The sequence below is a fragment of the Acinonyx jubatus genome, chromosome F2, assembly GCF_027475565.1.
Source record: "Acinonyx jubatus isolate Ajub_Pintada_27869175 chromosome F2, VMU_Ajub_asm_v1.0, whole genome shotgun sequence".
Classification (NCBI taxonomy): domain Eukaryota; kingdom Metazoa; phylum Chordata; class Mammalia; order Carnivora; family Felidae; genus Acinonyx; species Acinonyx jubatus.
Window position 1 is genome coordinate 57,642,343 of NC_069394.1, and position 25,777 is coordinate 57,668,119.

General features: G+C 35.2%; 1 long non-coding RNA gene across 1 annotated transcript; it reads right to left on the reverse strand.

Moving 5' to 3' along the window:
- Positions 1-1,649: 1,649 nt before the first annotated feature.
- Positions 1,650-25,570, reverse strand: LOC128312851 (uncharacterized). The gene is made up of 3 exons (XR_008292683.1): positions 24,645-25,570; positions 5,593-5,661; positions 1,650-4,301 (listed from the first exon to the last, which is right to left on the reverse strand). It is a non-coding gene; the product is annotated as an uncharacterized LOC128312851 (long non-coding RNA).
- Between the last annotated feature and the right edge of the window lie 207 nt (positions 25,571-25,777).

Consider the following 25,777-nt stretch of genomic DNA (forward strand, 5'->3'; position numbering starts at 1 on the left):
TATTAAGAAACAATTGCAAAAAGTGACATATTTAATAGAGAAAGATTACGCTGTGCTACATCTATTTAATTTGAATTGATAAATTTTGCCAGTATTTTATGAGATGCAGACTAGAAATTATATGAAACTTCGGAGTGTCACTTCAGTCTAGGAGAGAGAATAAAGACCTTAAAAAAGGTTTTATTGTGATTTGGAAGACTTCTGTACCACTGAAGAGAATTTTGAAGAAACTGAAAATGAATTCCCTGTTGGACTTCATTAATTTGAATTAAAAAATAAAGGAATATAGAAGGTGATTTACCAAAAGATACACAAGGTATGGAACTAAAAAGAAATCGTGTCATGTGAGTCCTTGAAATCAGGGAATTCCTTCTGGACTGTGACTGAATGGGACTGGCTTCCTTCTCCATTTTTCAAGGGAAATTTAGTTGATCTGCCTGAGACAAGTCTGAAATTATGAATAATTGCAAGTGTGAAAATGATAGTGGGCAGTTTGTGGCCTTAATCACTAAATAGATCCACGCATGAACCCATCTCTGACATTTATAATTATCTTTTGGCAATGTGTTCACCTGACACAATTTTTTGAAAAGGAAGCATAAATTCTTCTAATGCTTAATCTAGAAGTACTTAATTTAGGAAATTTAGAATGGAAAATTTATTAACAAATTAACTTGAACAGTATTTATGTGTGGGGGAAGATATCTAGTATAAAAGAGCTCAGGATCTCTACTCAGAATATATTCCATGAAAAGTAGGGGAATAATCTTGGGATTATAATCAAATAATCTTGGGAGAGAGACATACTCTATCTTCTTCTTGGCTAGCCACAATATAATTTAACATGTTAAAAAATCTGAAATGTCTTGCAGGAAAACAAATAATTTTTTTTAAATATATATTAACCAAAGTCACATTGCTTAAACTTAACATTTCCCTAATTTATTTGACTTCCGTTCTCCATCCTGTTCTATAAAATACCTATGAACATTCTGCAAAAATATATTTTTGTAAATAACTCCTTATATTGTTGAAATTCTCCAAAATCCAGATGTTTAATTCACAACCGTCAGTGTGATGGTATTTGGAGGTGAGACCTTTAGAGACTAATTGGGTTTTAAACGAGATCTTGAGAATGGAGCCCCTCATGATGGAATTAGTGCCTTTATGAGAAGAGAAAGAGACACCAGACCTCCCTCTCTCCTTGCACATGGACCCAGGAAAGACCAGGTGAGGGCACAGCAGGAAGGTGGCCATCTGCAAGCCAGGAAGAAGTCTCTCACTGCTACCCCGTTCTGCTGGTAGCCTGATCTTGAATCTCCAGGCTCCAGGACCATGAGGAAATAAACGTCTCTCGTTTAGGCCACCCAGACTATGGCATGTTGTCATAACATCCAAAACAGACAAAGACAATTGCTTTATGATTTCTGATTTTATATCCTGTTTTACCCATATCATATCCTTGGACCACCAAAGTTTCTTCTCTCCTTAACCTACACAGCAACATACATCTCAATCTTTTATAAGGTAGGGACTTTTAATTTTTTTTTTAATATTTATTTATTTTTGAGAGACAGAGCATGAGCAGCGGAGGGGCAGAGAGAGAGAAGGAGACACAGAATCTGAAGCAGGCTGCAGGCTCTGAGCTAGCTGTCAGCACAGAGCCTGATGCGGGGCTCGAACCCACAAACTATGAGATCATGACCCAAGCTGAAGTCGGATGCTCAACCAACTGAGCCACCCAGGTGACCCAAGATAGAGACTTTTAAAAGTGCAAAGGACAATGGTCTTGACCTTTGTCTTCATATGCAGGTTTTGCTGCTATGGATCATGGAACCATTTCCATACTCAACCTTAGCCTTCTCACCTAAAATTGAGTACGGTAATTCTGCAGTGCTAAAGTGATGTGAAGATTATGCAAGTCACCTTGTATACAAATTTAGAACTGCTTCTGTAGTCAGGAGACGATTAGTGTGTGACAGGACATTTACATAAAATCTAAATATCAGACCAACCAACTCAACTGTTACTAGTATGCATGTGTGTGCTGTGTTAATACCCCAGCAACTTTGTGGTACTGTGATATATAGTAGCCTTAGGAAAGTCTGCTGGTTTTCTGATCCCTTTTCTTCCTAGCCTTCTGGCATTTGGAGGGAGGTAACCTTGCCTATTTAGTTACTGTGAAGGACGCTCACATCCTGCAGACTTTACTCTGTCAGGATACTCCCGCCGACTCCTGCTTGTTAGCCTGCTGTCTGTGGGCTAAATATGCCCGAGTGGCCCACACGAAACAGGCTGGACATACTGGTGAAATCAATATTTAACACCCCCTGTTATTCTTTAAGTAATGACTCTTAAGAGGTGGGTATAAATCCCCCAGCTCGCTTGCCATTGGGTGGGATAATTTTGAGGTAAGTGCATTTCTGAGTTTCCTTGGGAGAATAAACTTGCTTCTTTATTTTCCTTCTAGTGTTTACTTCACACTCCAAATGAGCTATTTGCGCTTGCAGCTTTGTCTCAAAGTCTGCTTCCAGTAATACCCCGCCGAAAACCACTGCACCTCTGTAGAGTGAGTAGGAGGAAGCTCTGTTAGTTGTGATGTACCCACACATAAACAGCTTCCTCAGGGATGCTAATGTTTTGATCAACCTACTCTGAAGTCTGGGCTTGTGACTGCAATTGTTATGAGTTCCAGTTGACTTCATTGTCTTTTCCTATAAGTTCGAACACTTATCTTCTGGGACCAATATGAAAACTACCAACATCAAAAATGAACTAGCTGAGAACTGAATGTACTCTATATGCAATAGAAGCACTAAGTGTAATGTAATTGACCCTGAGGAGTCTGAAATCATCTCATACCCCTGAATTCCACACTGGGAGAGTCCAAAGTCCTTCATGTATTTCCTGAAATTCCTAGGGAAAAAATGTAACTTTCCATAATCACCTGTGTCTCCGGGACCATACTTCTATGCCAGCCTCTTTAATTCTTATTCACACAAATTAGCACTCAGTGTGGTGACTTCACTGAGACTTTACTGGGAGAGGTGGGAAGGGAGAAATAGTCTATACTGTAACATGAAAGAGAGCCATTTCTCTCCCATAGAGCACTGCACAACCCATTGTCAATACATTACCTGGTGACTCTATTCTCTGTGCTATAAAAAAAATTTTTTGAGAGACAGAGAGGGCACAATGAGTGAGAGACAGAGAGACAGAGGGAGAGAGAGGTGGGGAGTAAAATATTTTTTACACTGTAACAGATTATACCCTGGCTTTAGCTAAAGCCATCCCTGAAGCATACTGTCTCTCATGCCCCAATCTCTCTTCCTTTCTCCTTTCTTTATATCCCCTCTTTGAGAACCAAATTATTTGTTGCCTAGACCTTCAGAGTTTCACTACCTTCCCTAAAGTCACTACAAGATACTTTCCTCTCTAAGAATTCTGGTGCTACTTCTTTACATCTATATTGTTTACTTTACATATATAAAGTTTATATTTACTAAATAGATTAGCAACAGCCAAATAATGGGTTTTTGTAATTATCTCTTCTCACTATGCCAAAGTTAATAACTATGGCTGCATTACAGTGTTCAACACAACTTTAGAAGATAAACAGGTAAATATTATTTATTAGTTATACATTCACTGTATCTGTATTAGAAGCAACATAACTAAAATATCAAACTTAAAGTTTCAAATAAATCCTTGTGTAGGAAGAAACTACTTTTAAAAATTCTAATTCAAATTAAAATTGATCTAAAAATATTATAAAGAAGTCAGTAATACTTGTGACATGGCAAACTTACATAACAAGAATTACAAAGGTAGCGTTTGACTGAATGAATGAAATTTTTGAAATATTTCCCTGAGGTAATGGTGATATATTTAACAAGCAATGGCTGGGGCAATGTTCATCATAATTCGGGTTCTAATTTATTTATTTTGAAGTTTTATATATTAAAAGAAATATTTGCTAGTCCCAATTTTCCTGTCAAATTTGTTTTACCAGAGCTGATATACTAATTTCAATTAGTTACGACTCTGCACTTAAACCAACTCTTCAAAGTTTAATACCCTATTAGGGAAAGTTACGTTGCCTTAGTTATTTTTCTTACTTAATATGTCATACACACCCATGCATAGATACACAGATACAAGATGATAGATGGATAGCTAGAGAGATGTAGGGCAGGGAAGATAGAGAAAGAGATACTTTCCATTCTTTTAATGCATTTTCTACCTTCAAAATGTCATCTTCTACCCTTTTCTAGAGTCAGCTTCTGTAGTCTACTGTGGATCTGAAATAAAGAGAATAAATGCCAGGCTAAGTATGACCCAAAAAATGTTTTCTTTTTATTTATTCCATAGTTCTTTAATCAAGATTCTTTTTTTAATTTTTTTTAATGTTTATTTATTTTTGAGACAGAGAGAGACAGAGCATGAGCAGGGAAGGGGCAGAGAGAGAGGGAGACACAGAATGTAAAGCAGGCTCCAGGCTCTGAGCTGTCAGCACAGAGCTCGACGCGGGGATCAAACTCACGAACTCTGAGATCATGACCTGAGCTGAAGTCGGACTCTTAACTGACTGAGCCACCCAGGCGCCCCAAGATTCTTATTCCCTAGTCCCCAAATATCAGAAACCATGACTAAAAATGACCTTCTTGTTGCTCTACTAATCTTTCATTATTTAACACTTTTTGGATATTTATTCAGTTATGTTTAGATTGGTTCAAAAATTTGGAACAGGAGAGGGTGGAGGTCACAGCAACCTCCAGAATGCCTCTCAACAATACCATTCACCCACCAAATAATCATGCAACATTATGCTAAGATCCACATAAATGAAAACCAAATGGATTTTGTTTTAAAACAAAAACAAATTTTATTTTTTACTTGCCCATCTTCAGAGTGAATGCAGTAAAGTACCCACATTTATATTAAACGTTAAAATGTTTATCTGATGTGAACCAAATAATCCACAGCCTAATTTCAGACTTTGCCATCAGTGCAACTTATTTTGGAGACTAAAATAATTAGGCAAAATCTTCTCCATCTATATTTTGTCTTCTACCTGTCTTTGAATAAGATGTTATACTTTCTTCCAAAGTAGTGTCAGTATATTGACTTAATTTTATCCTCACAACAAGTGGGTAGGTTAGGGAACTGCCCCAGATTTATCAATTAAGTAATAGATGAGAAAAGCACTTGCCCTTAAGAATAGCAAACAAGTTTATTTAAGTTTCCATCCCAGTCCTTCCCATTTAAGTCCCCCATCACCTGGTTGGCTATGAACAAAATGTTCTATGAGGAAGTAGCAGCTAGGGAAGCAGTCATTCAACTGTAGACCTCAACCACTCAACCATTTTCTTAAAGCAACTGTGCTTTCACCTTTGCACCAGGTAAAACACTCAGTCACACATCTCCCCAATCACTGCTGTTGATAGAAAAACAAACCAGAGAACAACCCATCAGCTTTTGTCCAAAACATGTGATTCAGTGGCTCTGTTTAGACACGACACAGAAAGAACATTTGTCTTGTAAGATACCAGCCATTCTACTTCTGCCCTAAATCCTATAATTTTCACTTACCTTCTATTTCATTTCCTCTCCATCCATCCATCTCCTCACTTCTGCCTTCGAGCGCACCCAGGACATTTACTATTAAAGAAAAAAAATTCAACACTGGTGCTTCCAATTCGTATGTATTTTTTTTTCTCCAATTGTGTTTTCAAAAACTTAACTTTCCACCAACTGTCTCCAGATAAACCTTAAATGATACATATTATAAATACCTGAATATATATAATATTTGAAGTACATTAAATAGCACTCAGTGGAAAATACTTCTTTCTCCCAACAACTGCCCAGCCCCCTTTCCCAGAGGCAATCACTTTTATCAGAGTACACTTCCAGAGGTAGTCTAAATGTATTTAACCATAGATGTTTATATCCTGATTTTTTTATACAATCAATTACATACAATGAGCATCATTCCATGAGTTGTTTTTTTTTTTCACCTGACACTAATTTTCTTGAAGGCTGCAGCATTATCCATACATATGAAAAGATCTAGACTTGTTTTTGATGTTTCTTTTATCTGTTTGTTTATTTGCTTTAATAACTGCTCAGTCATTGCATAGGAGTACTATAATTTATTTACCTGTTGATGAGTGCTTAGGTGTCTTAAAATTTTCATTAATACTGCAAAGGCTATAGTCTATAGATGTCATTGCTCAAGGGAGCAAGTATATATGCAGGATAAATTTCGAGGCATAAAATTGCTTATTTAAAAACAAAACAACCTCTTTTTAATCTTTTCTTCAAATGTATTGTTTTTTTTAATTTTTTTAAGTTTATTTATTTATTTTGAGAGAGAGACAGTGTGAGGGAGGGACAGAGAGCAAGGGAGTGAGAATCTCAAGCAGGCTCCACATTGTCAGCACAGAACCCAATGTGCGACTTGAACCCACGAACCATGAGATCATGACCTGAGCCAAAGTTAAGAGTCAGATGCATAACTGACTGAGCCACCCAGGTGCCCCTCTCACAATGTATTATCGAATTATTCTCTGCTTTAGTCAAAATAAACAACTCACTAATCTTCACTACCCTCTGGTTTGCCTGAGTTTCTACTGACATTCATTTTGTGCCCTTTTCTTTAATTGCCCTGACCTCTATTTGCACAAACTCAGGTTATCTTCTTTTTAGTTAACCAGAACTCTCCTCCTTCGTGAACCATTCGCCAATTCTTTGTTCCTTGAGAACACACCCTTGTTTCTTAAAACCTCCAAAACTCTTGCTTAAAATGAGCTCTTATGACACTTACTGGTCTCAATTTTATAAAATAGTTATTTGTATTAATATTACAGTTCCCGCCTGCTTTCTTAGAGAGAAGCCCATATATTTTTTTTTTGGTTGTTTGTTTGTTTGTTCCTTAGCTGCACTTAGCACAGACCTGTATATTTGGTAGACTCAATAAATGTTTGTAGAATGAATATCCATATTACTAAATACATGAATGAAAATGAATGAATGAGTAAATGAAAGAAATCTAAGTTTTGCAGAGAATCACATTTAATTCAGTCTGAGAAGGCTAAGTGCATCCTTCTAGACTTTTCAGTTTGTATTTACTTGATAATGTTTATCTTCAAAGCCTCTGTTAAATGAATGAAGTCTTAGGGTACTCCACGTACCAATACCTGAGACATAAATTTTGATTTCTTCAAGGTAGTATTATCCATCTACATTTGACATGTAAATAAAGTTGTCATTAGGAAAATGTTATTCTACTATGGTCATCTGCAGGGACTCTAGATATAAATTCCTAGGTAGTATTTGTAAACAAATGCATTGTTCCTGAAGAAATGTCTCTTTGGTTCATCACTGCTTGAGGAAGTTTTACCTTCTTTGCATCCCCTCTACTGGGATTTGGGGAAAAAAACCTGGGCCTCCATGTAAAGCAAACTACAGGGCTTCTGATTAGGTCTGTGAGAATCATACAATTGAGAAAACCGTGATTATAAGGCACTGCTAACCTCATTTGCTATCCCCACTGTACAAATAACAGAATGTGGGATCTTAAGAGATAAAGCTCTGTGCTTCCTCACAGGCAGCGCATGGAAGCCATTTTCTTGTTTCCAACCCAAAGGATCAGGTCAATTGTGCAATATTATAAGTATTAGGAGGGTTTCAAAAAAGCTTTAGACATTCTCAAATTTTGTAGGAAAAAAACTATTTAAAATGCAGTTTATAGGATATTGTAGTATAGAAAAAAGGCCAATGAATTATAAGTTACAACGAAGGAGACTTGTCCTGATTCTACTTCTCTCTCACGTTGTCCAGGTCCTTCTCCTCTCTGTCCTCCATCTTCTCAATGAATAAATAATGATTTAGACTAGAAAATGTGAAGGTCCATTTAAGTCCTAATGATCTATTTAGGAGTGGGAGCTCCACAGATAGAAAACCTGCCTCCCAGACACAGTTCCACTATTTCGTGTTAAGTGAGTCTTGGCAAGTTATTTAAGTCTGTGAGCTTCTGTTGCCTTATTTTTTTTTTTATTTGGAGCTAATGATGCCTACTTTACACAGTTATTTTGGGTTCAAATAAAACAAAATGAAAAATAGTTTTAAATCTACCTATTCAAATTGTAGCTATTATAGAAGTATTCTTATTGCTTTCTCTTTTTTTGTTTTTAAGTGTTTGTTTATTTATTTATTTTGAGAGAATGTATGCAAGTGGGGGAGGGGCAGAGAAAGAGAGAGAGAGAATCCCAAGCAGGCCCCGTGCTGTCAGCACAGAGCCTGACGTGGGGCTCAGTCTCACAAACTGTGAAATCATGACCTGAGCCCAAATCAAGAGTCAGGTGCTTAACCGACTGAGCCACTGAGGGCCTCTGTTATTTTTTTCTTAATTTTGAATAGAGACCATTCTCATTGTTAGCGCACTGTTGTTTTTTAGGTAGCATGTGTGGTGAATAAGCATGATGGGTCTTTTCAATGATGATTGTTTTCCATACCCTCAGCTCTATTTCATGTATAAGGCTTAAAACTTTGGAAAAGTCACATTGTCTTTTATCTACAAGCTTTCAATACTTCCGGGAAACAAACAACAACAACAACAAAAAAAAAAACCAGAGAAAGGAATAAATGATAATATAAAAGTGCCAAATGCCATGCAAGAAAATTTGAAAATAAGTCAATTAATGCCAAGAAATGCTAAAACATTTCCAGATTCCATAGTCGCTGCCATCATCATCACCATCATCATCACCATTGTCATCATCATCAGTAACATTTTACATTTGAGTTCCAGACCCTTTTCTAAGAATTTTGCATGCATTAATTCAATATTAAATTGAGTTAATATTTTAATATTAAAATCAGGTATGTATCATTTTAATTTTACAGGTGAAATTATGAGGAGTAGTTTATTTGGTCAAAGTCACATTAGTAGTAATGTTGTTGTCATGTTAGTAATGTTGTCAGATTAGTAATGTTATTTAGTAATGTTTTCATTTCAGTTCACATAGTCCAGTTCATAATCTGAGATAATGAATGTAAACTAGCTCTTGATTCTCTGAATAACAAAACCATAACTCAATAGTAAGAACAGAAATTCAGTATTGAAACTTTCTTGTTACTCCTATGTTTTCAAATATTACATGAAAGAATAAAGAGAGAGAGAGAGAGAGAGAGTGTGTGTGTGTGCATTTGCATGTGTGTATTGTGTGTGTGTGTGTGTGTGTGTGTGTGTGTGTGTGTGTGATGGGAGGTCAGCATGGAGCAGAAAAAACATTGGGAAAAATGACTTGAACGTCATGATGATTTTTGTCCCTTTAAGATATATTAAAACACTATTCTTTTGAATTTATCATTTCTGAGGAAGATGAATACTGATATTAATTGCAGTTTGGGGCCATTGTCAATAACAATGGTGGTTTCTGTATCAAAACAGTATTAGTACATAACATTAGTGCATAAAAGATATTTCTAAGCATCAAAAATATAAATAGTATGCATTATCCAGTTATTTTCTTTGTTTTTTTCTTTGGTTATTTGCATGTCTTAAAAAGACTGCCAATAAATATGGGGTGGGGGGTGGGAATGGTGAAGAAATGCTCAGTATTAAGCCCATGTGCCTACTCTCAAACAGTAATAGTATGTTATTACTTATTACTTTTTATTTCTTTACACAAGTGTGAAGATTGACACCATTTGTCTTTTTGATGATTTATTTTATTTGGTTATATGATGTAACATTTTCACAATCAGTAACATTTGTCTCTATTCCAATTAAGAATTAAATGAAAAGCCTAAACCCATCAAACATTATTATTGCCCTAATGCTACCAACTGGAAGCAATTTGAAATTTTGAGAAACTAACTTGCCTTAAATGCTTTAGGCTTAAAAAGCTTTTAGGATCTAACGGCAATTATATCATTGATTTTAACAACATGGATTGGTCAAAGACTCAAATTGGTAAAGGTTGTGTTTCACTGAGCATGATTTATTTACTTTCCATATCACAAAATTCTATTTTATTTTTAAAAATGACAGGCTGCTTGACATATGGATGGCTAAAGTTACTGTGAGCATGGTAACCTAGAATTAAAGGACCATCCACACAGATAACCACAGAGAATGAGAGAAAACTATTTCTTCAAACCTCAAAGACACTGAGTTCATTTACATATGATCAAATGTACTAAATGAGCTTAAACAATTTACCAAAAGCAAAGTAATCATGTTTCCTTTGCTCTTGTGTGTTTGCTCTTACAAGACTTTGGTAGAGGTGCTGTCATTCACAAATGAACCTTTGTGTGAGTATGTCATAAAAGATAAGAAGTGCTATTGTCAGAGAGATCCTTGAACTTTAGGATTTTGTTTCCTAGGAAGAGAGTAAGAGATCCTGTCTTCCAAGGGTTAGTTACTGTGCTTGGTAACTCAGAGCTTCACATTAAACTAGCTCTGGAAATCTTGCCATCCCTAGATTTAAGGCAGTTATAAGTCCTTTGTTTTAAATCTAGCTTGTTCTTAAGTAAGGAAGAGCACCCTTCTGCCTTCTGCCTGAAGAGTTTAAAGTCCCAGTTTCCCGGAAAGCACTTGAACACGATTCACAGGAAACATTCTGTTCTCTAGCAAATAAGAAAGAAGGAGGAAATAAAATGCTTAGAGATCTAATAGGCAATTAGCAAATAGTCAAACAAGCATCCACATGAAAGAGAGCAACAAAAGGAGTCCTCTTAAAAGTGGATACTTCTTTTATTTCTTCCTTTTTAAAATAAAATTCTTAACTATGTATGTTTATTGGGTATGCATATATGACATAAATCGCATTGTATAAAATTCTAATATAAATTTAGGTATGTGTATATGTCTGTATACATATAACTATTTATATCCAGCTAGATGGATATGGGTATCCAAATGGTAGATGTAGAGATAAAGAAAGAGAGAGAGAGAAAAGAGAAGAAAGAAGAAAGCAGAGAGAAGAAAAAAAGTAGAGAAAATAGACAGATCTTTATGACTTAGGGATCTTGCAGGATCTGGTAACCACTTAATTTGCTTTGATATCCTTTGCTTCCTAGTAGTCATAGAGCTAAGTGGAGCATTCTTACCTGATTCAGAAAAAAGGAAAATCTCCTACCTCTTGTCTAACCCCTCCAATTAAATCCCTACCAACAACCTGTGCTTAGTCTCACAGCATCTGTAGTAATGCTAGAGATTACATTTAACTCTACTCTGGAATTGAGAATATTCATCCAATTGTATTTTCTCATAGATAAAGGAAATTACAAAAATTAAGTCAATTCAATCAGTTGTCTATATTTTAGAATCTATAATAAAACACAAAAACCAAAAAAAAAAAAAGAAAGAAAGGAAGGAAGAAAGAAAGAAATGTGGATTGATAATAAAAATAATATTCAGGAAAAATACAGACTGACATTAGAGTATTATGAAACAGCAACCAATTAAGGGGTGCATGTTCAATTGGGAAGATGAACATTTTTTCATAGAGCATCATAAATGCTCAAGTTGTCCTAAGCCTAAAAAAATATATAATTTTATCTCCACCTAGTGGATACTGATGGTAAAGCAGGTATAACAAGTAAAGGCTAAGAAATTCCCACCGTATAATAGCAAAGCAGGTTTGCCATAAAAATCTTGGACATGAACTCCAAATTGGTTTATGATGTCCTGAGAAATTCTAAGGAATGCTAGGATATTAGTGTGTTTTATTTTTTTTTAATTTTTTTTATATTATTTTCTCTCTAGATGTTAGAAAATGGTCCCTGCTTATGGGCAAGGTGTCTTCGCTGAACATGAAACCAACTTTATGTTTGTACATTTGAAGTGTGTATTGTAGCTGGTCTTATATAGGAAAACATGAACTCTAAATGGAATTGGGATTGTTTTGTTTGATTTGGTGGATATTTGAGTGGGTATTGCCTCAAATTTTTTGCCTAAAGAAAACAGGGAAGTTGATGATAACATTGAAAGCTGAAGGTAATTCCAGGTGAAATAAAAAATAAAAGATAAAAAGAGAACCTTAGATCATATTAAGGATCTTCCTATTTGCCATTATTTTGATGCTAATAAAGGCAAAACTGAACACTCAGGCATACTTATTTAGTACCAAAGATTTAAGTGGGGTTATTTGATGTAACTTAATTTCTTAAAAAAAAGAAGGAGGGGGAGGTGGAGGAGGAGGAGGAGGAGGAGGAGGAGGAGGAGGAGGAGGAGAAAGAGGAGGAAGAGGAGGAGGAGGGAAAAACTAGTATTTTTTAACCAACAAAAGAATTTTTACTCTAAGAGCAAATGAAAAATTTTATTTTGGCTTTCTCCTTTAAGTGTTCAAGGGAATGTTATAAATATTTAAAAGCTGTGATTTACGACTATAAGATCTAGAAGTACTGGACTGAGGTAATCTGCACCATGTAATACATTTAGCACAATAATGTTCATCACAAAGACAGATATCTGGGATATGTGTTGGGGGGAGAGGGTAAAATGCACTTCCTGGAAAGCCAAAGAATAGATAGCATTAAAATACCATGATTTCCAAACACAAAAAATGCATACCTAAAATAAATCACTGCTAGAAAATCAAGTTCATTGGTAGTTTTTTAAAAATTGTTGGACCCAAACTAAGGAAGTCTTAAAAAATCAAAAATTTTGTTTGAAAAATATGAAGAAAGAAAAAAGAAAAGAAGGAATTCTTTAGCATTGAACAGTGAAAAATATTGGAACCTATAGATTCTTGATGGTAGATAAGGATGAAGACTAATAATTGATAGACTAGATATCTACACATGTAGAAAGGTATATTAATACTAGCAAATTTATTCAATAATAATAAATTATACCATTAAAAGCTGTTATTACAAGTGAAAAGTAAAATAAAATAGCAGCAGAAAAATAAATAAAATTCCAGAATATTCCATCAACTGATAGGTTGAGATTTATCTTGTTTGTGCTTTGTTTATTTTTTTGTGTTTCTCCTTGGTTTTGTTTTTAACTTCCCAAACCTCTTATATATGATTTATTCCATTCTTTCCATTTAGAAATTTTGTGACAAATTAGCTGTTATTTTACAGATCAGGTTGTCTAAACTACACTTCCAATTGATAGTTTCAAATATAATTTAAATAAAATTTCCTGTCCAATTTTGTTTTCCCTTTGATTGAAAGCTAATTTATAGCCCTACAACACACCATCCTGTTTTTTTTTGTTTTTTTGTTTGTTTGTTTGTTTTTTATTTCTCACAATCCTTTCCTGGCTTTGTATTTGGAAAAAGTTTTGGGTGATGTTTTCATAATGTTAGCACATTTCATTTCCTGCTACTTAATTTTACTATTTTCAAAATTGGTATTAAAAACAATTTTCTAATTTAATGACAAATTTTTTTAAAGCTTGAAAATGTTACTGAAAGTTCCTGTTTTAAATTAAAACGTTGTAATTGGCAAATTATCCAAAGATCAGAAAACTGAATTATGTGTATGTCTTTTGTATAATTTTTCAGGCCTATGTCATGGTAGGAGAGAAAACAAATCGAGTCACATAGTTGCTTCCAATATGTAGTAAGAGCAATGAAACTTTTTTCTATATATCCCTGCAAATGTTTTTGAAATGTTTCCTAGGCCTTCTCATTTCTTGTGAAACTAAATATAGATACTATGCCTGCTGTTGTCCTTCTGCTAAAGATTTAAATTTAAGAAATAATAAATGCCTGTCTAGACAACCCTAAAATTGTTTTAGTTACTGATGTATGGATGACTGATAAATGTCATCTTTTCTGCCTGCAGTGCATTTTGAATCTACTCTACTGACATTTGTCTATAGCTGACCTGTGTCTGCATTTTAGATTTACATGAAACATTTAGGTTTTACAACTATAAACTTTCAATTTCATTATTCCTACTCTACATCCAATACAATAAAACAATTAGATCCTCTACCATGTTTCTTCTTCCTCACATGGATATTTTTAATTAAACCAGCAGGGAAGATTGTAATCAAACAAAAGGCAATGGAATTTACTTCATCCCTTACCTAGTGAAACAATTATTAAATTCCCTAGCTTCATATTTCTCATACCGATAAAAATTAAATCTGCAGCTCTGCTAGGAAGGGCAGGGGAAAAAAAAAAAAGGCAGTTCCAAGTAATCAAAGCCTATAGGTCTTCAGTACAATAATGCAAAATATATAACTCTGTTGTCTGGGAAATTGTTAGCTTACTCCTGTAGATATCGTTATCAGTTTTCCTCATTTTCACTTTATTGGGAAGTGTTCCTATATTTTACACGTAATAACGGAACAGTAGCCCTTAGAAATGTGGTTATAAGACCTAATTAGGTTATTTCTGAACAATGTTTTTATAGAATAATGGCTTACCTTGAGATGACCCATGATTCTACTGAAAGAAATAGCTTTCTTTGCTTATGCAATAGTATAAACAAAAAATTATCAAGAACATGAATGTGAAGAAGAGTTTTTCAGGCTGTATGTTTTTGAGTCTTTTTTAGACATCTCATTAGTCTGATACACTGTGACATGTGACATTCCTACTTCTCACCCTTTACACTGTTTAAAATGCTTGGACAAGTTTAAAAAAATTTTATAAGAAACATTCATCCTTCCCTTCTAAGCATATAGAGTAAACAATTTACATAATTCCTAGCCAATAAAGAAACAAAGACTGAGCAGCTATGGAAGTGATAACGTCAGTGATATGAGCAATGGTTCCTGACAGCCTTCCAACTGATTTAGGTTTGCATCAGACATTTAACTGGCAACGGCCAGTGAAGATGTTTTTCCTATGCACATGTTTCGTTTACAGCACATATCTCGAATGTATCAGTATTTGTCTCTATCACTTGACTGTGAGACTAAGAACAGAAAACATAACATTTATCACCATCAAATACTTCACTCATGGTAAGCACTCAATGAACGTTAAATGAATTAACAAACTAATTAATATTAAAAGAATGAATAAGGACTGTGATAGTTGAAATGTTGATATTGTAACCGAATCCAAACTCCATCCCCTTTCACATTAAAATATCAAAAAAACTTGTTAACTTTCTGCAGGATCCTATAAAGGAACCTGAAAGTCATAAATGATATTAAGCAGCTGATGATGAATGCCCGAAGACCCTGAAAACAAAAGCAGGAAAACCTTCTAAGTGACTAGTATATTTGGATGAAATGAGAAGAAGAAAAAATAACAATGAAGATGGGCATAATTTTACAATATTTTGATTATGAATTGAAGCTTTAAACTATGTTAATGAAGGACCTTAATGAAAATGAGGCTGCAATCCTAACTTCATGACTCTCCTTTATGATTTATTTTGTGTGGATTCAAAAATGAATCCATTTTCTGTGAGGAATGCAGACTCTAATTTATGAAATGATTTATATGGGCAGATGCAGACAATGTTGGCTGAAACTGGTATTTGGTCAGGCATCCAGGAAATGGAGTTTTATCTGTGGTAAATGTGACTAGAGTCAATGCAAATTTTTCAGACAATATAATTAGTAAGATGATAATGATTTTTGAAAGCAATTTACAAAGATAAATTATGCTATCTTGTACTGTTTGGGATATGGATATAGGAAATCAAGAATAGAGTACAAAAAAAAAAGCAAAAGGAAATCTTCACAAGAAAAAAAAAAAAGGAATATTCCCCAAAGGGGAAATGATAAACAAAATAAAACAAAATGTAGGTGAATCCATTATTATTCTCCTCAAAGGGATTATAACCGTCTTTATTAATTTCCTTAGTTATTATTTTTCATCAATTTCTTACTTAAGCTCTACTAGTTAACATAAATGGAAAGTGGGGAGGGGGGAAAGAGATTCCTTGCAAACTGAATAGCTAATTCATAAATGAGAAGATAGATTCAATAAATCTACCCCGAATGCACTACAGAGAGATGAAAACAAAAAATATGAACACGACTTTGAAATATCAAGGCCAGAATGTAAAGATACTAGAAATATCTAACAGATGTTGTAAGTTTAACTTTTGATATGGTGGAGTAAGTTTTCAGTGAACCCACCTTCCAACACCTATTTATTGTTATAAATTCTGGGCAGAATACCATAAAACAACTACCTTCTGGGTTTAAAGAGTGAACAGAAGCAAGCCTGTCTTGCATGAGACCAGAGGATTGGAAATAGAATCTCTCAAGGGATGGTTCCTGTCCTTGTGGCTTCGGCCTGACGGCAGGATGAGATTGCAGCATGGCACAGCTCCTAGAGAAAATCTGCCATCTTTCCGGCCTCTGGAAAAGGAAGACAGGACAACCAGAGAAGCCAGAAGGCAAAGGAAGAATTTGCACAAAAGAGATCCAGAAAAAGGAAACCCAGTTCCATCAATAAAATCGATGCCAGTTCAGAACAGTGGACCCAGCCTGTAAGAAGTCTATAAACCTCTCAGCTAATGAAGACTCTCAAACTGAGCTGCCCACAGCAGTTGGAACAGAATTTGCTGGAGTCGAACCACATTAGATGACAGAACAAAAGAGTCATATTTTTTGGAGGAAGCTAAAAAATCCAAAGACTCCACAACCTAATATTCAAAATGCATATAATACCATTGCAAATTGCTCAGTACACAAAGAAACTATGGTTTATTCCAAAGACAGAAGATCATCAACAGCAGCGACTGTGAGACGGTAGAGATGCTGGTATGAGATAAGGGTTTTAAAGCAGCTAATATAACTCTGCTCAATGAGATGAAGGCAAATATTTTTGTCATTGAAGACAAGATAGTAAACTTTCAGCCACAAATAGGGAGTAAAAACAAGAAATGTAGATTGAACTATGCCCCCTCCCCCACCCCTGCCAAAAGCATGTCGGAGTCCTAACCACTGGTACCTGTGAATGTGACCTCATTTGGAAATAGGGCTTTTGAAGATGTAATCAGTTAAGATGCAGTCATAAGGGACTGATGTGGGCTCTAAATCCAATCAGTAGCGTCTTAATAAGAAAAGACTCAAACGCAGAAGAGACTGAGGGGAGAATGCCACAGGAAGATGCACACAGAGATTCAAGTGAGGCTACCACAAGGAAAGGAACACTAAGAACTGCCAGCAATCACTGACGGAACGTGGACCTGCTAACATCTTGACTTCAGACTTCAGAGCTGGGAGAGAGTAAACTTCTATTGTTTGAAATCACCCAGTGTGGTAATTGATGTGCAGCTGCCTGAGGAAACAGAAACAATCATCAAATGGAAATTTTAAAACTGTCATATATATATATTATATATATAATATATATGTTATATAATATATATATATATATATAATTTTACATATACATAATTTTACAATTCACTGCACGGGCATAATAGCAGAATAGGGATGACAGAGCAAATAGTAACTTTGCAACAAATTGATGGAAGGTATCCAACCTGAAGAATATATGGGGATGTGCAAGAGAAGTGAAACTTGTAGAAATGAATGTTGAAAGGCATAAGACAATGTAGACCAAGTGAGTAAATTTCACTCTGCCAACGTATATGACTTTGAAAGAAATTGCAAGAATTATCAATTTAAGAGGAAATGTGAGAATTTACTTATAAGTTTATAAACTTTTTTTATTGGGACGAAGAAACCAATGATCAAAAGATTTTATTTTATATTGGTTTATATGGAAATGAAGGTATGGGAAAGGTACTTAACAAAAGATGTTGGGGATGACCCATTCTGAATGACAGTGAGGTCTCCGTTATAGGTGTCCCGATGGATGATTGAAGTAGTTGAGAGAATATAAGGATTCTGGAATATGGGGAAAAGCATTAATAACAGAGGCATTAACATAGATATTAAAATCACAGAGGTTATTGAGAGGGCTTTGAGTGGAGGAAATAAAACAAGTCTTGTTCTATAATTTCAGAATAAACTCATTTAAATAATATTTATTGAGCTCCTACTTGGTAACAGTCACTGTGTTCAATAAAGCAAAAGTAAGTAGCTGGTCTGTTTTTCAAAAAGCTCATAATAAAGTGGTAAATTGGGAGAGTGTCCCAGGGATTAAGAGTATGTGGTTCTGAGGGAATGTGTTAAACAGAGGGCAAAAATGTTAACAAAGTTGAGTTGCTGAGATGTGGTGCAGCCAAAGTTCCAAAAATGAGAGTGTGAAGTAAAGGGTGCTCCCACTTCAAGAGGGTACTGAAGAAACAAAGGCTACAGTATCGAAGGGAAGTGGTAGAGAACTACAATTCACAAGAAGAGATAAAAAGATGCCAGAAACAATTATGTAATTTCAGAGGAGTCAGAAGAATTGGCAGCAGTATGTTAAAGAATCCATAGGGTAGAAGGGAGAATGGTCGTGAGCAATTGGTTAAAGGTTGACTTTGCAAAGGATAAGACTGAGCTGAATAGAATTAAGAGAAGTAGGGAATAGATTTTTAAATTAATAAGTCAGTTCCCCAATGGGGTATAAATGTGGATAAATGGATGAAAGGAATTTCACTGTAGGTGAACGTGCACGTGACTGTGTACATGTACATGCTTGCGGGCGTAAGTGTGCATGTGCATGCATGTGCAAGTGTGGATAGTGAGAAAAAGTGAGGTTAAGAAATATAAAGGCGGGGCACCTGGGTGGCTCAGATGGTTGGGCGTCCAACTTCGGCTCAGGTCATGATCTCACGGTTCCTGAGTTCGGGCCCTGCGTTGGGCTCTGTGCTAACATATCAGAGCCTGGGGCCTGCTTCCGCTTCTCTGTCTCCCTCTCTCTCTGCCCCTCCCCCACATGCACTCTGTCTCTCTCTGCCTCTCAAAAATAAAGAAAACTAATAAAAAAATTTATAAAAAATAAAAAAGAAATATAAAGGCTGGAAAGTTAGTGTAGGAAGTATACTTTTTTTCTAAAACTTGCTTTGTTTAATTTAATGAAATCTGGTTGGAGTTGAATAGAAAAGAACAAGGTATTTTCCCAAAGATTACTGACAATGGTGTAATGTTGGTATATGAGTGCAAATAGTCTTAAAAGTACTTCAATTTTAAGATTTTATTTTCAACAATCAGCCAATTATACCCACCTAGTTATTTAAAGTCAATGCTTTTTATTTGTGACAGTGCCCTGGACTAACATCATAACTAACATAACAATACCTCATTGTTTTTTATAAACACAATATCTGACTTAAATAAACTTTGTCTCTGCGTTCAGCAAGTACAAATTTACAAGTATAATTTGGCAGGTCCAAATTTACATGCCATTGAGACTTGAAAGCAGGTGTGCATGGAGCAGAACGTAGAAGGAAAGAATAAAAAGAATGTTCTAATTTAGCAAGCAATCACTATCAGCACCATTTTTTTTTTTTCTGTAACAAGAAGAACAAAAGTACATCATTATATTTAAGCATAACACAACCTGTTAACAGCTCTTATTTGGTTTTAAGTCAAGGACTAGTTCATCCAAAATCAAAAAGATCCCATTTGTCACCATTCTGCAGAGGGTGCTGTTTACCTGGCTTCCCAGGTGGCACCAGTCACTGGAATGGAGACAGTCATTTGATCTATTCAGTCTTAATATCTAAACTGGTTCCTCATAGAAACAGAAACTTTTTAAAAAAAATTTTAATAATGCATAGTCATCTAAAAACTGAAAAACATATTGAAAGAAATTAGTTAAAACATCATTTCAAGGAGCACCTGGGTGGCTCAGTCAGTTAAGCGACTGATTCTTGGTTTCAGCTCAGGTTATGATCTCACGGTTCGTGAGTTCAAGCCCCACGTAGGGCCCTGCATTGGCAGTGCAGAACCTGCTTAGGATTCTCTCTCTACCTCTCTTTCTGCCTCTCCCCCACTTGCTTTCTCTGTCTCTCTTTCAAAAATAAATAAAGGGTTTTTTTTATTTAAGAAAAAAAACCATTATTTCAGAATGAGCAGTACTACAATACCTTCTCATATTTTAGAACATTTAACAGTTTCTACCTTATCACATATAATTTGCTGCCCAATTATTTTTCATTTTATATTATATTGAAAACATTTAACTATGTTTCTATACTTGTTTTAAATAATTGCTTCAAATATATAAATATCCCATTACCATCTTTGGAAGGTATTTTTCCTTTTTTTTTTTTTTTTTCAATTCATGTCCTTAATGAAAAGTTCATCGAAACACAAAATGCTCTCAAAATATAAGTCAATTTGAGCATAAATATAGAAAGCAATTTTGATACACACAACACACATACAGATATATATGAATTGTGGAATTGATCTGGTATTCTGGTGTTATCTGCTAAGTCTTTCCCACAAAAATTGATAAAACCATCAGTCGGTTATGGCCCTGGAGAATGTCTCTGTTCTGATTCATTCTAGATCCTCAAATTCTGTTATTCTGGCTTTCAGTCACCTAACTAACTGATTTCTGTCTGTCTCCTCTGTAGCCATAGCAGTAAGATAAATTTGCAAAGGATTCTTTTCAAAGTTTATAAATGTTCAAGAGTGATTTCGATAAGTAAAACATTTGTTATAAACAGGATTTCCCAAGGTCTGGCCCTCTCTGTTTCTACTTCCTACTGTAGGTGTCTCAGATGTGCCACATGACCAGCGTGCACATGGCAGGTGACCAGCCTTCCTCTCGGTGCTGATGTGGTGACAGAATTCCCTCGTCCTCCATGCCACTTGGTAGTTTGGAAACAGCTTCTATTACTGGTGCTGTTTGTAAAAACCTTTTTTCCAAATGTGGAAATTCCGTAGTTATATTTTGCCTAGCATCTCCAACATTCCACCTTATGGCTATGATTCTATAAAACAGTCCAAATATTACTTAGGGTGTTGTTTTGTCGGTATTTATCCCAGTGAATATGAAAATTCAACTCATCTTCTTTACAGTGCATAGCACAAGTATAAGTACAGTTTTCTCCCCCACAACTATCCAGAAAGAACGAGAGGCAGTTGCATATGAACTGAGCACTTAGTCTCCTTTGCAGATATTTAGTTCACTATGAAAAGATGACAAACTTTTTTATTGATTTAGCCTGCAGAGGAAAAGTTATTGCTTATTTAGAGGATACTTATCCAGTATTAAAGGACAGAAGTGATAAAAAGATATACAGAGTGAAAGAAAAATATGTATGAACTTTTCTTTCTGATTTCTTTTTGTTGGTTTGAGTTTCAATATTTGCTTGGTTTTATTATTTTTTTTAATTTTTAATGTTTATTTATTTTTGAGAAAGAGAGACAGAGAGCACAAGCAGGGGAGAGGCAGAGAGAGACGGAGACACAGAATCCGAAGCACATTCCAGGCTCCAAGCTGTCAGCACAGAGCCCAACGCGGGGCTGGAAACTCATGAGCCAGGAGATCATGACCTGAGCGAAGTTCTATGTTCAACCAACTGAGCTACGTAGGCGTCCCTGCTTAGTTTTATTATAATGTCGGTGATTACTTAAAACAGTGGGATATTCTTTCATTGCTTCTCCTGATTCTGCAGTGATCAGGGCTAGTCAAAGACATATGGGCATCCTAAGAAGGCTCATAACCTGATACTCCTTCAGATAAATATTGTCAGATGGCTGTTTAACATTTTTTTAAATAAGGAAGATGCTGGGATCTATAGGAAGGAGAATGGAAAAAGAACTGCTTGTGGCAATACCATAATGCCTTGAAGAATTCATCTCCAAACTCCAAGCTCCAAATTTGCATTTTTCACTTGACAGAAGACTGGAAATTCCTGAGAGAAGAATCTAGTTTGACAGCTGGGGACGGAGAGCCAAAGCTCACCCTAAGTATTCCAGCTTCCACTATGTACATAACTTCCCATGAAGAGAGTTCAAGGAAGTACAATTTTCTTCATCCTCTTATGTTTCTGGGGGAGTTTGCATGGCTAGAGAACATTGAGCAATTTCCATACTGTCCTGACCCTTAAACCAGTTCTTGTAATTTCAGCATCAATCCTAGTTGTCTAAGTTCTTTGACAGATATTAGTTCTACATCTTATAAGCATTATAGATATAATGACTTTTTAAAAATTTTCTTTCCTTACTCAATATACAAATGGGCATTAAAAAACATTAGAGACATATGAATAGTGCCAATCCTATGCCAAAGAGTTGAGCTTATATTCACCAAAGAGTTCTGTCTCCTTCTCTCTCCCTCTCTTCTCTGTCTCCTTCTCCCTTTCTCTCTCTGTCTCTTCTACTCTCTCTCTCTCTCTCTCTCTCTTTATCTCATTTTTCTTTCAGCAATTCTCTTTTTTTTTTCCTTACACAAAGCCCCATGTCGGAACTTCTTTCCCTAGTCTCATGTCACACATTAATCCTTTTAGTAAGATTTGTCCCTGTCTTACCTACTCTCTTGAAACTTACCTTTTGGTGCCACCTGCCTCCGGAATAATAGTTATGGATCTGATGAATTATGACATAATGGGATGCAGGTAAGTTCCTTAATAATTTGTTTGTATTATTGAATTAATTGATATAAATTTTTGACCAGGTCCACAATGAGCTGTTTTTTGTTTGTTTGTTTGTTTGTTTGTTTGTTTTTTTCCTAATGGGTAGACCATTTCAAATCCCTTAAGTACATCAGGTTGAATATTTACAAATACTTCTTCAGGTTATTATTTATCTAGGAACTGAGATCAAACACCTGTCAAACATCTCTGTATAAAGCTGGGTAGACTATGATTAAGAGTCACTTATGAATACCATTTACAGACTTTGTGCTCCGGGGAGGTCAGAAAGCCTCTCGAAGCTCAATATCCTCAGAAGGGATATCACAGAAGGGTTTGAGAGAAAAATTAAAAACAAAAAAAAAGGTACATAAAGTATTAAGTATAGCACTGAGAAATAAAAGACTTGTAATAAATATTCTCTACGATTGTTACTTGTCTCAAGTCATCATGAAAATAATCAGGATCTTGTTGTTTTAATGACTTAATTTAATATATTCTGTATTCAAATGTTACAGAATGCAGAAATAGCAGAATTTAAAATGACATAATCTTTAAAATATTATCAGTCCCTAGGGAATAATGATTCTATGATTCATACAACTATGAATTACTTTTTTGAATAAGTGTCCAGTCAAATACAACCCTAAATATAATATTACTAATGTATTTTCTTAGTTATCCTTTTTTTCTTTGTAGATGTCTAACAGCAACCTGATGAAACTCAAAAGCAATGAGATTCTAGTGTCAATTTCCTTAGTTTTCCTTGAGTATCCAATAAAATAAATGTGGGTGTACCTGTTTATTGATGTTGAGAAAGTGAAACTAAAATCACCATTGAAACAAATGGAGGCTGATGATTCCCCCATCACTTTAGATGACATCATTGTTAAAGATTATTTCTTTGGGGATGTGTTTGCTGTCGAGTCCTATTGACATCAGTGAGGATGCCTTCATTATCCGGTTGCCCTGACTGGATGTTCATGCAGTGAAACTTAGAAAATGTTTCTGCCAGTACACGGCAACAATTTGATGATTTTAATGTTCTTGCTCTTTCAGAACTCAGATTTTTTTTTTCCTAAATGGCCAAAGGCAGTAATGCCAGACAGGCTGTCCGATTATTTGGTTTAAAAATCAAACTAAACTCCTAAGTCCAGTTATCATCTTTTTGACAGATTTTGAAACAGAGCACCAGAGCTACACTACAAACTGTCAAAAAAAAAGTTGTGTTTCAATTCTATAGCTTCCCCAAGGCCTGGTTACCATTTGGTATTCCTAACTTACTTATTGAATTTTCACTCAAGTAGTCTGGGTTTCTGAGAATTGTCAAGCTGTTCTATTAGAAAGAAAAGCTCATTTGTAGAATGGCAGTATAAACACGGCTGAACTAGAATTATGTCAATTCACTAATTTTTAACTCTCGTAGGAACTATATGTCATATTTGAACATGATTGTCACTTGGCTCAGAGTGATCAATTTCTAGACAGTTCTTGGTACAATGAAGACAGATAAAAGAGGGCTGGGGTTTAATTTTATGCCAAATTTACATATTTTGTTTCAAATTAGTATGTATATTACAAAATAGGTTTACACAGTATATGAATAGAATGTAGCCCTTTCTAAACAGAGGAACCTTTTGAAATACATTTTTCCCCCTCAAAAAATAAATGAGTGGGGCGCCTGGGTGGCTCAGTCGGTTAGGAGTCTGACGTCAGCTCAGGCGTCCGACTTCGGGCTCTGTACTGACAACCTGGAGCCTGCTTCTTATTCTGTGTGTGTCTATCTCTCTCTGCCCCTCCCTTGCTCACACTCTGTCTCTCTCTCTTTCTAAAAAATAAACATTCAAAAAATTTTTAAATAAATAAATGACAGTAGCAATTTTGCTTTACACATTCCTGACGTATTTCGTTTTCATGGCATTATTTATACTTTTCTTATATGCCTTCCAAAATGGAAACATTATGGAAATACCAACTACTAATGGCCCTAAATATTCAAGTAATTTACAGATTATGAATAATCTAGATACAAAGAAAGCAAGAAAGCCAAGATTCCATGTATGTGGCTAAACATTTGCTTAAAAATGAGTCAGGTTTTTTTTTTTTAAGGAAACAAGTAATCAGGTAGATTTTTAGATTTTCATTTTGCAAAATACATAACATAATCTTCTCATTTTATAGATTTGAGAAAATTGCACCAAAGAAGGTAAAGAACTTACTCATAGTCATATCTGTAGCATCACAGTGGAAGCTGCTCAGATCCCCAGTTCTGAATGAACTCATGCTACCAGCATATAGTCATTTTTTCATTCCAACTTGGTTCACCTGCACCAATGTATACGACAATGAGAATAACTGAAACAAGTTCTGATAACCATTCACCCATCACGACTTTTCCAAGACTTTCCTTTCATTGTGAAACTTCTTGCAACAGATAGAAAGGCAGTTTAAGGGAGGGTGCTGAGTGGCTCAGTCAGTTAGGTGTCAGACTCTTGATTTCAGCTCAGGTCATGACCTCATGGTTTGTGGATCAAGCTCTGCACTGGGCTCTGTGTGGACAGTGTCCAGAATCTGCTTGGGATTCTCTCTCTCTCCCCCTCTTTCTGTCACCCCTGCTTGCTTACTCTCTCTCTCTCTCTCAAAATAAATAAATACATTAAACAAATAATAAGGCAATTTAAGACAGGTCTACAATCTGAAACTTGGTTCTCTCTGAGATGGAAAGTTTACATTGAAACAGATTAATGCTCCAGTATATTTTTTTCTTTTAATTAAATTTGGTGATAATTGAGGTGGGAAAGATAAAACTGAAAACACAAATATTTTGTACTTTAAGAACAGGAAGTTGGATTTTGGTGGACATAAATTCTTCATCTTTACCTCAAAGAGCAGCTTCACAGCATTACTATTTTCATATATTTGCATATGTCTACAAAAGCATGTCTATAAAAATATGCAGAGAAAATAAAGAGGACAATAAAATTAATCATAGTGAGTTTCATCTTTGTTCTATATGTAATTCATTTCTCATAGCATTTGTGTTGGTGTTGTTAATTCTTAACTTCAAAGTTGGGTTTGTTTTTTTTTAAAGATCATGAGTTTAATACCCATAATAGGCTCTTCTCAAGTATTTAGATGTATGTCCAAAAACCCACAACTTCAAACTATGTTCCCTAAGAGTAAAATGCAGTAATAGAAAAAAACAATTGTGTGAAGTGCTGGGTGGATATCATATTAATATTTCCCATCATTTTTATTCAGGTGCATGAATGATATACCATGCAGCTTGCTTGATATTCAGTGATAATATGACTACTCTAATTAAAACGTGTCTGTCCAAATAAACATTATG